The 15,317-nt window shown below is 36.2% G+C and overlaps 1 long non-coding RNA gene across 1 annotated transcript; it reads right to left on the bottom strand.

Annotated features, from left to right (window-relative positions):
- Positions 1-927: 927 nt before the first annotated feature.
- On the bottom strand, positions 928-5,545 carry LOC138324520 (uncharacterized). Its single transcript, XR_011208638.1, has 3 exons — positions 5,383-5,545; positions 4,184-4,431; positions 928-958 (listed from the first exon to the last, which is right to left on the bottom strand). It is a non-coding gene; the product is annotated as an uncharacterized lncRNA (long non-coding RNA).
- Positions 5,546-15,317: the final 9,772 nt, after the last annotated feature.

Here is a 15,317-nt window from a genome sequence, read left to right as displayed (position 1 = left end):
AAACCAGAAACCAAATGAGCTACCTCAATCTACCTGACTATCCACCAAACCAGAAACCAAATGAGCTACCTCCATCTACCTGACTATCCATCAAACCAGAAACCAAATGAGATACCAAAATCTACCTGACTATCCATCAAACCAGAAACCAAATGAGATACCAAAATCTACCTGACTATCCACCAAACCAGAAACCAAATGAGCTACCTCAATCTACCTGAATAGCCACCAAACCAGAAACCAAATGAGCTACCTCAATCTACCTGACTATCCACCAAACCAGAAACCAAATGAGCTACCTCAATCTACCCGACTACCCACCAAACCAGAAACCAAATGAGCTATCTCAATCGACCTGACTACCCACCAAACCAGAAACCAAATAAGCTACCACAATCTACCTGACTATCCATCAAACCAGAAACCAAATGAGCTACCTCAATCTACCAGACTATCCACACAAACCAGAAACCAAATGAGCTACCTCAATCTACCCGACTACCCACCAAACCAGAAACCAAATGAGATACCACAATCTACCCGAATTGCCACCAAACCAGAAACCAAATGAGCTACCTCAATCTATGTAGTCATATAAATACACCAAGATGAAACACACACAGTTTTCTGAACTTTACATCCATTACCCCACAACATGGGGATATCTTACTGTTCTGTTATTCATCAACACAGCCATGCAGTACTGGAACATTCTGCAGGTTTTTCCTTTTCTCTAAAATTATTGCCATGGTTACACTCTAATTCTAATTTGATTCTCGTCTTGCTGTCAGAAAAGGTAACTTGATTTAACACGATGTGCTGAAATTTGGCCCCAAAGGTGTATGCCTAGAAAAGCTGACTTCTATAAAAGCGATGCTCTCGACAACTGATGGTCTACACAGAACGACAGCCTACCTGTGCCAACAAACATGCTGAATGTGTCCTTCATTCATATCATCTGAAATAACAAAAAGATATCTGTCATTAAATAAGAACTTCTGATGATTTTAAAATACTTTTACTAATGTAAAATCATGCGACTATAATACACTTAAGACTTTCATTATTGTCTGGCTTCAACTCAGTTTAGATAAAGCTAACATTGTTTAAGGCTATGCCTTTTTAAAGATGCTCCATCGCCAACAGAGAATAAACAATATTCATCATTTGAAGAACAATTGATGTTTAATTGTGTATATATATGTCTAATTAACACAAAAGTACTTATACAATAATTTATTTTGCTCTTGGTGCATGTGCAATCAGTACTGCATTTCATATAGGACATAGTGCAATGGAATTTTTTTCATAATGCAATTAATTAATGTTTATATTTTTATCTTAAAGTTAAATCATAAGCTCACACTTTTCAATGGTGGTAATGGTGTAAAGTAAGAACCTTTTGTAACGAAAAAAATACTGATTTGTCTGCTCTTGTTTTGGTAGTAAAAAAACACCATTCGTCAGCTGTGGAGCATCTTTAAGCACCACAATGAAGCCGATTTCTGCTGTGGTATTCTTTATTTTAATCTTTTAAAAGGAAGTTGTCACGACTATTGAGTGTCCTGTGTAATAGCATTGTTAAAGATCATGAGTGTTTTTATTGATGGCTCGTATAAATTAATCAACAAATGTTTTCATTAAAAAAGAAGTGATTCCATCAATTTTCCTTAAAGGACATTGTAAAGATGTAATGTCCATTTTCACTTAAAAAGGTACTGTCAACAAAAAGGATCAACTGATGCTGTGACAACTCCAAAGATTTAATGACAAAACTGAAGATTTCACTTAATACAAAACCTACGTATATGGAATTTCATTTTTGAGTGTAGAATCTATAAAATTGAAAAAGTTCTGATATCACTTACCAGATATTCTAAATCATTGGAAGGCAAAAAACAATTCCACAATATTTATTGTAATGGGTGATTTAAAAAAAATCCTTTGACAATATATAGCTGTGCACATGTACTTCTATAACATTGGTTTCAGATGTGGCAATAAAGCATCTTCTCAAATAAAACCTTTTATATTTTTTTTTAATGGCAGAATTTGATATTTCGAACAATCCCTTATCATATATTCTCCTGTTTTTTGTCCAGAACTTGATGGCTATATTTGATAATGGCGAAAAGCTGGTTTATGGTTTTTTCTCCCTTTCAATTATGGTATCCTTCTAATTTGATGCAGACATTGGTATAATACTTTAAAGGTTTGAAATTGTATGATTGAAATTGACAGCTGGCCATCTGCCAATCAAACCACCTTTGTACTGTATGCGATTGTAATGTGGATTGTTAATGTTGCAATGGCATTGAATGTGTACATGTTCAGATAGGGATATAACAAAAACACTAATTGGCAATTTGGCAATAATTCTTGACATAATATATACCAGTGCTGTATACATATCACGATATAATTATGCAGAAAAGAATCAATCATTTTTTTCCCATAGGGATGTATATTTTGCTGTTTTGCAGACTATTGGTTTATATTTTATGGATTGCTTATGGATAAACAATGTGATTGGAAAATGAAAAGACAATAAGTTCTCAGTTTTTAAAATGCTACATTTTTCCATCTTTAATTTCAAAATAAAAATCGTAATTTAACAAATCTAGCACACAATAATTGCCTATACATAAGCAATATAATGTTGATTTGGTGACTTCAGCATACAAAACATTTGGAGAGTTTGAAATCCATGGGTATCCATGTGAACCAAACCTACTAGTATTGTTAATGTACTGGTTCTCATATTGGCAGTTGTGTCCAATTTAGGTACCTGATTATATTGGAGCTAGGTACAGGGCTGTCATCATTAGTGAAGACACATCTGATTTAAGACCTGTAGGCACTGCCTCTCTCTAAAACTACCTTACAAATACACTGAGTGATGGGTGGAAAGAAAAATTGCCAATTTATCTATAAAGTTTCAATAAGTTTGCTGGAGGTGATGTGAAATACAGGACAATCTAAGGAACATACATTTGACCCTTCAAATGTAAATCTGATTGGCTAGTCTGTATCAACTTAATATAATCATGTTTATATACACACAAAAAAACCTGAAAAACATTTTTTTTTGCTGAGACTTGCTTATGGACATGTTTTAAAGAAGAGGAAATTAATAAACCTAATTATTTTTTATGGAGATATCACCCATTAGCTGTTATTTTACAACGTAATTCGATCAGTTTTTCAACACTGCTTGGCATACCAGGAAAGGAATAAGGCATTTTACAGAAGAATTCTAAGAATTAGAATGAAACCACAATATTCAACAGTTCTTTATAATTTCAAGAATACTTAAAGCGGATTTGACAAATATTCTTTTGTAGCCTAAAGTCAGTCTTCATGACCTTGGATGAAGTTTACACAGGGTCTAATCCAAAACCCAGAGCATTAAAACAATCCCGTAATGAACTTATAACCCCATTAGGTGGAATGTGCCGATCCCAAGTTGTGAAAATGTTTGAGAATTTATCGTGTAGAAGTGACAATAGGTTGGTAGATACTAGAGAAGATTAGTCTGAAGACAATGTGCTTTTCTTTTTCACACTTTGTTAGATAGTCGCTAGAGACAAAGGCTTAAACTAATGTGATTGTCTACAAATTTCAACTGCTTTTAAATATTCTTTGGTGTCTCAGTATAAGATCCTAGTCTACAGCTCGATCATACACATTACATCAAATCAGATGATCCCAGAGGTCTCTCTATACCATTGTAGCAGGGTTTTATTGTAAATACTGTTCATAGAGATTCAGTTGCCTTCTAGCTTCACTCTAGAGGATATTTTATTTCAGCTAATTGTCAGAGCAGTGGACCAGGAAGTCCAGGGTTGCAGGTTTAAGTCTGGCTGGTGGCACGCTACTCTCAACCTGCTACACCACTACTGTATCCTCTAGAAACCTTATGTATGAACAAGAACGCACATCTGAACAGGGTGCTTGTTCTTGGGGAATTTTCTCAAATTATTTTCTCTTTCTTTAAACCAGTCCAATGACTAAAATTATCATTAGACAAAAATTATATTGTCTTCATGTATTGAAGGGGACATGACAGAATGGGACGCTGCATTAAGATGAGACACGACAGGAAAAGACAAGAGAGACATTGGTATCACTATGCCAATCCATTTTTATGACTAGGGAATGAAAACATACAAATTAAACTTACCTAAGTTAACAAATGAACTGCTGAATTGGTACGATATCTTGAATCCTTTACGGTCGAATGCAAAGTCAACATTGTTGTCCAGAGTCGTACTTTCCAGGTCGACCCGTCCACTACTGGTAACAAACTCGATGTAAAGGAATTCCTGACTCGAGTAGAACTCCACGTCTTTATAGCTACCACAGAAGGTACCAATAATAGCCGCAGATCTGTCTCGGCCATCCCTGACCTTGACATAGTCAAAAGGGCAGCTGGAAATAACCATGGTCAAGGTCACAAATAAAATATAATTTTTTACGTTAACATGCATGACAGTTATATCTAAGCTTGACTTTATTTCGTGTGCAAGAATATCTCCTCATTTGTGTAAAGTTTTATTCATAGGTTGAGTCATATGGTTAAATGATATCCATGTCCATCAAATAGACAATTTTCAGATGAAAAGAATCATTGTAACAGGTGTGTCAATAAGAAATTTTTATCTGAATGAAAGATAGTTTCATGTGAGCATAAGGCTTGCTGAGTGCTGACCAGCCACTTTCTTCAACTGAAACTTTTTATCCCTCATGTGAAAGAAAACAATAAAATCATCCTTGCTAAGGATGATTTTCACTGCACCATCCTAATATGCTTGTCATTATGAATCAAAAGCAATAAGATATTGACCATGAATCTCAGGGTGATGCATTTATGTACTGATGATGTCACGTAACTGTTACCACACATGAGCTGTACATCTTATCCATGTATAAGAAAGAAATGCCAAAACTTTCCACCAGCAGTTCAAAATGTGTTTTCAAGATGGCGACTGTTGCAGCCATCTTGGATTTCTAATTGACCCGAAAAAACCCCGAAACACTTTGTCAGGGCAATGTCAGGATCATTTAAGGCAAGTTTCAGCCAAATCGCATCAGAAGAACTTGAGAAGAAGGTCAAAATGTATTTTCAAGATGGCGGCTATGGCGATGTCTCATGGTGAGGCATTCATGTATTGATGATATCAGTAAATGTTACCACACTTAAACTGTACATCTTATATCTTCATGCATAAGGATATTTAAACTAATGTGATGTGCTATATATGAAATTTTTGTTGCATAGATATTTCTTTGTTTGTGACACAACAAAAATTTCATGTTAAACAGTAGGGGAGAAAGAATAACGCCAACATATAGGAATGAACAAGCTTTCCTCATACTTACTAGTCTCCCCCATGATACAAGGCGAAGTCGAGAAACTTGATGTGAATGCGTTGACCAGGCGCCCCCTGGAGGAGGTAGTTACAGTGTAGGCGGTCGGGGTAGAATCCCGGATAGGTAGGAGAGAGAATGAAACCCGACGGCCTCCTCACTCCATTGATGGTGTAGTTACAAAATCTGGGGGTCTGTTTGTGTTCCAATATCATACACGGCTGAAATAGGAAAAGATCTCCTTAACCTAACCCCTCCTGCCTCAGTGTCAACATTAGAAACGTTACTCCGGGTGTGGACGACGTCTAATGTGGGCCCCGGGGCGGGGGGTTATACTCATCTAACACAGACACGGACAAATACAAGGTCACAACACAGTACATCAAGGTCACTCAGAGTGTCACATAAAACAGATTAGTTTTTTTAAGCCAAGCCAGAATGTTGAAGTGATTAGTGATCAAAAAGCAGAGAAGAATTAACAGAGATATCAAAATTATTTTTTATAGTGACCAAAAGTACAGAATATTGGTAAGAAAACAAGCATGATGATGTTTTATAATTATCTCCTGAAGAATGTGACATAAAATAATGAGTATGACAAGTTTACAGAATTACTCAGGAAACATTGATGTTTTGTGATCAAAGAGCAAGTATCAGTGAACAAAACATTAACAGTGAAAACATCAAGTTTACAGATTTAAAGTGATAGTAACACTACAGAGAAGTGCGAGTTTGAAATACATCAAGGTCATCAAGGAAGTGACAGTGAAGTTCTCAAGGTCATCAGTTCTAAACAGCAAATATCAATGGTGTTAGTTTAAAACAAATAGAGATAATGTCCATGTCACCTAGTTTGATACAGCAAATGCCAATATCATTGATTGACTGAAACTAAGAAAACACCAGAACAGTTGCTTTTACACATTTTGATTAGCAGTGTGAAAACAGCATTAAGGAGATCGCTTTTACACAAAAAATGCCAAACAAACATATTGCAATGTGAATTAAGAACAAATACTACAATTACAAACACAAGTAAAACATAGGTCATCAAGGTCATATGTAACACAAAGGTCAAATCAAGAAATGGTCAAGAGGCCAAGTTGTCCGTCTTTCCAACACCAGTATGGATCACATGTGGGGTCACATGTTTGTGGACGTTGTGGGGCAGTTGCCAGGTACTGATTGGAAAATGGGGCCGCGGTGGGTGAAATGGTTTAAGATGTCTGACATATTACCACAAGCCCTTCACCTCTGGGTTGAGTTTGAATCCCATGTAGGGCAGTTTTTCTCATGGTATTTCAGCTATCCTCCACCAACAAACCTGGCATGTCCTTAATTGACCCAGGCTGTTAAGAGGATGTTAAACTAATAAAACCAAATAATTAGAAGTGGGGGATTTTTCTTTGGGAAATCTGACTTTCCTCTACCACCAAACCCTACAATGTAATTAATTGATTTAGGCTGCATAGGACAACAAGAGGCCCAAAGGGCCTTAACGGGCATCTGACTACCTTGGCAACAGTAAAACTAATTATATATGGTGTCACTTTGTCAGGACCATGTCAGGATCATTTTCAATTTCTTTCAACAAATTTTATTTCAAACAAGAGGCCCAAGGGCCTTAACATATAGGAAATTAATTAGATATAGTGTCATGGTAGCCATCTTCGATTTGTGATCAACCAGAGATGTAACAATACTTTGTTGGGACCATGTCAGGATCATTTCATGCAAGTTTCAGCCAAATCGCACCGGTAGAACTTGAGAAGAAGTTCAAAATGTGTTTTCAAGATGGCGGCTGTGGTGGCCATCTTGGATTTCGCATCAACCCGAAAAATAACAACACTTTGTTAGGACCATATCAGGATCATTTCATGCAAGCTTCAGCCAAATCACAACGGTAGAACTTGAGAAGAAGTTCAAAATGTGTTTTCAAGATGGCGGCTGTGGCGGCCATCTTGGGTTTCGGATCAACCTAAAAAATAACAACACTTTGTCAGGACCATGTCAGGATCATTTCATGCAAGTTTCAGTCAAATCGCACCGGTAGAACTTGAGAAGAAGTTCAAAATGTGTTTTCAAGATGGCGGCTGTGGCGGCCATCTTGGATTTCGGATTGACCCGAAAAATAACAACACTTTGTCGGGACCATGTCAGGATCATTTCATGCAAGTTTCAGCCAAATTGCACCGGTAGAACTTGAGAAGAAGTTAAAAAAAATGTGTTTTCAAGATGGCAGCTGTGGCGGCCATCTTGCATTTCGGATCAACCCGAAAAATAACAACACTTTGTTTGGACCATGTCAGGATCATTTCATGCAAGTTTCAGTCAAATCGCTCCAGTAGAACTTGAGAAGAAGTTCAAAATGTGTTTTCAAGATGGCGGCTGTGGCGGCCATCTTGCATTTCGGATCGACCCAAAAAATAACAACACTTTGTCGGGATCATGTCAGGATCATTTCATGCAAGTTTCAGTCAAATCGCACCAGTAGAACTTAAGAAGAAGTTCAAAATGTGTTTTCAAGATGGCGGCTGTGGCGGCCATCTTGGGTTTCGGATCAACCTAAAAAATAACAACACTTTGTCAGGACCATGTCAGGATCATTTCATGCAAGTTTCAGTCAAATCGCACCGGTAGAACTTGAGAAGAAGTTCAAATTGTGTTTTCAAGATGGCGGCTGTGGCGGCCATCTTGGATTATGGATCGACCCGAAAAATAACAACACTTTGTCGGGACCATGTCAGGATCATTTCATGCAAGTTTCAGCCAAATCGCACTGGTAGAACTTGAGAAGAAGTTCAAAATGTGTTTTCAAGATGGCGGCTGTGGCGGCCATCTTGGGTTTCGGATCGACCTTAAAAAATAACAACACTTTGTCGGGACCATGTCAGGATTATTTCATGCAAGTTTCAGTCAAATCGCACCGGTAGAACTTGAGAAGAAGTTCAAAATGTGTTTTCAAGATGGCGGCTGTGGCGGCCATCTTGGATTTCGGATCGACCCGAAAAATAACAACACTTTGTTTGGACCATGTCAGGATCATTTCATGCAAGTTTCAGTCAAATCGCACCAGTAGAACTTGAGAAGAAGTTCAAAATGTGTTTTCAAGATGGCGGCTGTGGCGGCCATCTTGCATTTCGGATCGACCCGAAAAATTAACAACACTTTGTCGGGACCATGTCAGGATCATTTCATGCAAGTTTCAGTCAAATCGCACCAGTAGAACTTGAGAAGAAGTTCAAAATGTGTTTTCAAGATGGCGGCTGTGGCGGCCATCTTGGATTTCGGATCGACCCGAAAAATAACAACACTTTGTCGGGACCATGTCAGGATCATTTCATGCAAGTTTCAGCCAAATCGCACCGGTAGAACTTGAGAAGAAGTTCAAAATGTGTTTTCAAGATGGCGGCTGTGGCGGCCATCTTGGATTTCGGATCGACCCGAAAAATAACAACACTTTGTCAGGACCATGTCAGGATCATTTCATGCAAGTTTCAGCCAAATCGCACTGGTAGAACTTGAGAAGTAGTTCAAAATGTGTTTTCAAGATGGCGGCTGTGGCGGCCATCTTGGATTTCAGATCGACCCGAAAAATAACAACACTTTGTCGGGACCATGTCAGGATCATTTCATGCAAGTTTCAGTCAAATCGCACCGGTAGAACTTGAGAAGAAGTTCAAAATGTGTTTTCAAGATGGCGGCTGTGGCGGCCATCTTGGATTTCGGATCGACCCGAAAAATAACAACACTTTGTCGGGACCATGTCAGGATCATTTCATGCAAGTTTCAGTCAAATTGCACCGGTAGAACTTGAGAAGAAGTTCAAAATGTGAAAAGTTAACGCACACGGCGCACGGCGCACGGCGGACGACGACGGACGAAACATGATGACTATAGGTCATCCTGACCCTTCGGGTCAGATGACCTAATAAAAAGACATGGTTGATGCTATTGCAGTTAAGTAAGAAATTTTTGGTTGTTGTGGCTGTCTTATCTTGTTTTAGCTTCATATTCTGAAAATTAACAAGTATGTGTGGTTATGTATTTATACCTATATACCAGGGGAAACATCATCAAGAACTGGATATCCAATGTTGTTTCATTGCTGTCATGCATTATCTTATTTGTACCACCAAATAAATGACTTTACCCGAGTACATGGACTCTACCGGATGGGTGGGAACAGAACTCATTTACACTATAAAACGTATTATTATGAATTTTTAAGGATTTTTATATGGTAATTTTTTTTGGATTAATTTTCGTGGTTAAATTTCCTTTTTTAAGCAAGATTTACATTTCACTGTTATCTCAAGATTATTTTTTTTTACAAAAAAACATAAGAAGTAAATCTCACGATATTTCAGAAAAAACGTACATGTATATTAACATCTAATGCAATTTCAGATGCATTTATCTTTAATCACATAAATTTAATTAAGAATTTAATCATCATCAATTTATTCAAAGGTTTCATCAACATTAATGTGATTAAAGTTCCTAATCATTAAACACATTAACTCAATCTACAATCGTATAGCTCCAGAGACGTTACAACACAAGATACCTGTGCAGTGGGATGTCCATATCACAGCACACCAAAACTTCTAGTGTTTTTGCTTAAGATTGCGTTATTTATCGCCATGGCCTATTGATTATAACATGGAACGTAACTTTACATGTAACATCTGCCAGTTAATTAGTGTAACTACTAAAGATTAAAAAGTGAAATTTATATATAGTCTTTTGCCACAAGCCTGTTGAAATAGTGATATTCCAAAGGTTTTACTTGTACTTGTACTGACCTTTTTAAGAGTTAACAGAAAATTATTACTTGATACTACAATATATTTTGAAAGTTGCATTATGATGCATCATTTATCATAATTATATAATTTTCCTGCTTTCTTATCTATGATGGTATTTCTAGATCAGCGTGATGTTACATTATAATGTAAATGTACATGTACATTTGTATATCATTATAGCAAAAATGCACCCAATAATTAAACTGTTGTCCGTTAACAGCGCAGCAGTAAAATTATATATTTTTGTGCATGTTAGAAATAACATATAAATTTCTTTCCTATGGTTGAATTTCGGTCAAACATTGTTACTAGATACAAATTGGTATATGTACTTATAAATCTTTAAACAGAAAAAATTAGAAAACTGTTAATTTGGTATTCTGAGCAATAAAAGTTTGCAACATTTTGAGAATTACAAGACCTTCAACATATGGACTTGAAATAATTTTTGCCAGTATTGCAACATTAACATCTACAATGTGTATTAAAATGAATATGGTTAAGACCCAAAGTAACAGTCTTCAATCTCATTTCATTTAGTATTTTTACATAATTAAGTGACTTCTAAAAATATTTTGTATCAAAAATACATATAGAGCATTAAACCCCAATGATATATTATTACCAATGTTTATAAAACATCATAATGTGTGTTTGTGGCTTTTTTGTGTCGGCTTCAATAGATTACCAACTTAAACTATAATCAACAGGTCAAAATTTTCCGACAATATTAATTTAAACTTTTGTGATATTGTTTTTCTCCACTCATTTTCTAACCAAATACTTCACGGTGTACGTCTATGCGATAAGAGAAATCATGCGCAACTATGCACGGTCACAAGAAATGAAAGTTGGCTAAGAATGTAGCCCTACTGGAACTCCTATGTCAAAACAGAATACTGTTACATTAGAATATACACTGATCAAGAAACCTGTTTTTTCTGATAAAATTGAGATATGATTTGTAAAAAAATATTTCACCTGGAACTCAAAATGCATCGTTCTTAATAATCCACATGTAGCTCCATATTAATTCTTAGCATATATATTAAAGCACTGATTATCTTTGATTAATAATTTACGTTGTATATAATACGGAATATATTGAAGGAATTTTTATCCCAAACCCACCAATGTTACCTATGATACTGATTGAAATACAGGTATATCTCAAGTGACTTTACAGGTGAAAATAAAAGACAGCTTATATGAAACAGTATATAATTGCCTTCCTATTGTTTCCTAAAACAACACCTACCTTTGTTGATAAATTATGTTGGCGTTTAAGAGAACACCCCCCGATTCTGCCCTCTGGCCATCTATCGATGGTCACCTTGACGCACTTGTATAGCTGGATACTGTGGCTTACCTGTATGTTTGGCAAGTTATTGGACCCTGACGCAATATACGGTCAAGATAAATTGCGGGGTTGAGATCATAAACTTATTGTGTGTACCGGTAATTAAGAATCAAAACAAGCTGAATTGGGTACTTGTAGGTAGACTAGCCACCAATTAGTGGAGGACGTCAATATAGTTTGAAGTGGATTTAATTCTGCATGATCTTTTAAAGACGACGTTCAGTTTTTAATAAAGAATATGTAATTAAGCTATTTTTACGTACAATACTTTTAGAACATAAAATAGCAAGAAATATATATTATAAAAGTGTATATATTTTAATGAAATACGATCTACAAGGGTATCGCTAGACAACTGATTGATAGGCACCAAATCTTTTTATTTAAAGCTATGTATAACCACAGGTGTTCGTTTCTAATATAAGTATAAGTGTAATACTGGGTCAAGGTCTATAACTCGGCCGGCCATATAACACTACCCAATTTCAGAAAAAGTATGATTATTAACCAACCGTATAGGATATAATAATAGGAATACTCTCAATCGACAGCCAGATAATTTATCTTTAATTTGGTATATGATACAATATATAGCATGCCGTATTAATGTCACTAGGTATCCAGAAACATCGGAAAACAGCCAGATTTCAACTGGTCGGACACTGTGGTGTCCTCCGATAAAACACGCCAGGGCTCTAATGGGTAGCTCAAAAACCACTGCATGTCAAAATTTCAGCTTCATAGGAATTAAAGTTTGGTAAAAAACAAACTTACCGGTATGTTAGTGTTTATCTATATACCATCCATTTGCTCAATACAGCCTTTTGAAATTTCCGATTGAAAAAATGTGTATCTCTAGCCGTCATATTCATATGTGTGTAGTACATTTGTTTTCTCGGCGTTGATTGGTCAATTAATTTTCGAGAGCCAATCAACGCCGACAAAACAAATCTACTGCACACATACTAACATGGCGGCTAGAGACATAAATTTTTCAATCGGAAATTTCAAAGGGCTACGTTAGGCAAATGGATGGTATTTATCCAAGGATTTACTAACCGGTAAGTTTGTTTTCTACCAAACTTTCATTCTTATGACGCTGAAGTGTTGACATGCAATGGTTTTTGAGCTACCCATTAGAGCCCTGGCGTGTTTATCGGAGGACACCACAGTGTCCGACCAGTTGAAATCTGGCTGTTTTTCGATGTTTCTGGATACCTAGTGACATTTATACGGCATGATATATATTGTATCATATACCAAATTAAAGATAAATTATCTGGCTGTCGATTGAGAGTATTCCTATTATTATATCCTATACGGTTGGTTAATAATCATACTTTTTCTGAAATTGGGTAGTGTTATATGGCCGGCCGAGTTATAGACCTTGACCCAGTATTATACTTATACTTATATTAGAAACGAATACCTGTGGTATAACCGGTATATGATTGTATCACTGATAGCTTATTATAAAAGAAAAAGTGTCTCAAAAGCATATTAGAACTGGTTTTTGCTGCAATTCAAAGTTGTTTTTGACATGTAAAAATGCTTGATGTAAATGATATATATATATATTTAATGCAATTTACCCATAAAACATTTACTTTTGAAAACGTAATATAGACAATTTAAGATAAGAAATGGAAACTACTGATATAAAATTAAATAGACCTATACTTAAAGATGCTCCACCGCCGACAGAGCATAAATGATATTCATCATTTGAACAGTAATTGGTGTTTAATCGTTTATATTTATGTCTTATTAACACAAAAAATAATTTAAAATAATTTACTTCGCCTTTGGTGCAAACACAATCAGTACTTCATTCCATATAGGATATAGTGACACGGAATTTTTTCGGGATGCAATTAATTCTTTTTCATATTTCTAACTTTAAGTAAAATTAGAAGCTCAAAATTTTCAATGGTTGTAATGGTGTAAAGTAAGTAACTTTTGTAACTAATAAAAAATACTAAATCGTCTGCTCCTGTTTTTGATAGTGAAAAAATACCATTTGTCAGCGGTGGAGCATCTTTAATGAATATAAATTAATCTTTATTACTTTTACAGTGAAAAGGTTTTATTCATGTATACTAAAAAATATCGTATAATATATTTATATATTCTCTACATTAAATTGTACATGTTGTAATTTAAAAAAAATAAACACTTAAAAATTATTATTATTATGTATTATTTCAAATTGAAGAACTTATTCTTCCCCGATCCCTAACTGTAACACATCACCTTGCCTGTCTAAGTCTCAATGTACCTGGACACGATGTCCACCTGTAGTGGACACCGTGTTCACACGTAGTGCACTCCGTGTCTACCTGTAGTCTAAATCTTGTGCACTCCGTGTCTACCTGTAGTCTAAACCTCGTGCACTCCGTGTCTACCTGTAGTCTAAACGTAGTGCACTCCGTGTGCACAAGGGTGTAACCTTTAGTCTACTACCAACTTTATTAACTGGACATTATTCAAACAATTATAATGTATTAAGTCATATATTCGATTTATAGAATTTAAGCTGACTGTTTGATGATTTTTTCTAAATAAAAAATCACCGAAGAAAATAATTTCGTCTCGTGATTCTTGCTCGAGCATTCATGTTCATTCTAATAAATACATGTATAAAACACGCGTCTTGTAAAACTCTTTAGATAATATAAATCAGAGAGCTTGTTTTAGTTCTTCGTTGTGATACATAGAGCTATAATATAAAGCAGACAGAAAATAACGCTGTATGTATCAAAAGGGAGGTAACCCCGTGTGGTATAGTCCAACGGCTAGCAGTAATTTGGCCAATGTCCGGCGGATCACACAAAATACATCATTTTCATGTGTATTCATGCAGTTAGGTCCGAGCCTATGTTCCAATCGGAACACCTCGCCCACTTCTTCTAGTTTCGGAGAAAATGACGAGGTGATCCGATTGCCTATGTAGTTGTTTTTGACATGTAAAAATGCTTGATGTAAATGATATATATATATATTTAATGCAATTTACCCATAAAACATTTACTTTTGAAAACGTAATATAGACAATTTAAGATAAGAAATGGAAACTACTGATATAAAATTAAATAGACCTATACTTAAAGATGCTCCACCGCCTACAGAGCATAAATGATATTCATCATTTGAACAGTATAGAGGGTATCCGAATGTGCGTGTATGACGGAAAAACTCAATACTGTCTGTATAGCAGCAGAAATTTTAGCGCGGCACGAGGTAACAGTGGCGTAGGAAGATGAAACGTAATGGGGGGGGGGGGGGGGGGGCAAAGGTCCTCAATATTTCGTAACAACCCCCTCCCCTCGGGCGCCCCGCACCCACAGTAGGTAATTGATATACTTTTTTCATATATCATTACATATAATCCTTGTACATTTCTATAAACAGTGGTGTCGCTAACAGGAAATTAATGAATACGCAAATAAAGGGTATCCCCTTGGGAAAAATTATGATAAAGAACGACTGAAATGAGTTTTACGATGGAATTTGAGGATTTTGCGAGCGCCGAAGGCGCGAGATTGTGGTGTTTGGGGGGTCCGGGGGGTCTCCCCCGGAAAAGATTACGATTTAGAATGGAACAGATGAGTTTTACGGCGCATTTTGTTGAATTTGCGAGCGCCGAAGGCGCGGGATTTCTATGTTCGGGGGGTCCGGGGGTCTGCCCTAGGAAAACAAAATTACGATTTAGAACGGCAGAGATGAGTTTTACGACGCATTTTGTTGAATTTGTGAGGGCAGAAGGCGCCGGATTT

Source organism: Argopecten irradians, chromosome 5, assembly GCF_041381155.1.
Source record: "Argopecten irradians isolate NY chromosome 5, Ai_NY, whole genome shotgun sequence".
Classification (NCBI taxonomy): domain Eukaryota; kingdom Metazoa; phylum Mollusca; class Bivalvia; order Pectinida; family Pectinidae; genus Argopecten; species Argopecten irradians.
This window is presented reverse-complemented; position numbering and strand designations above follow the sequence as displayed.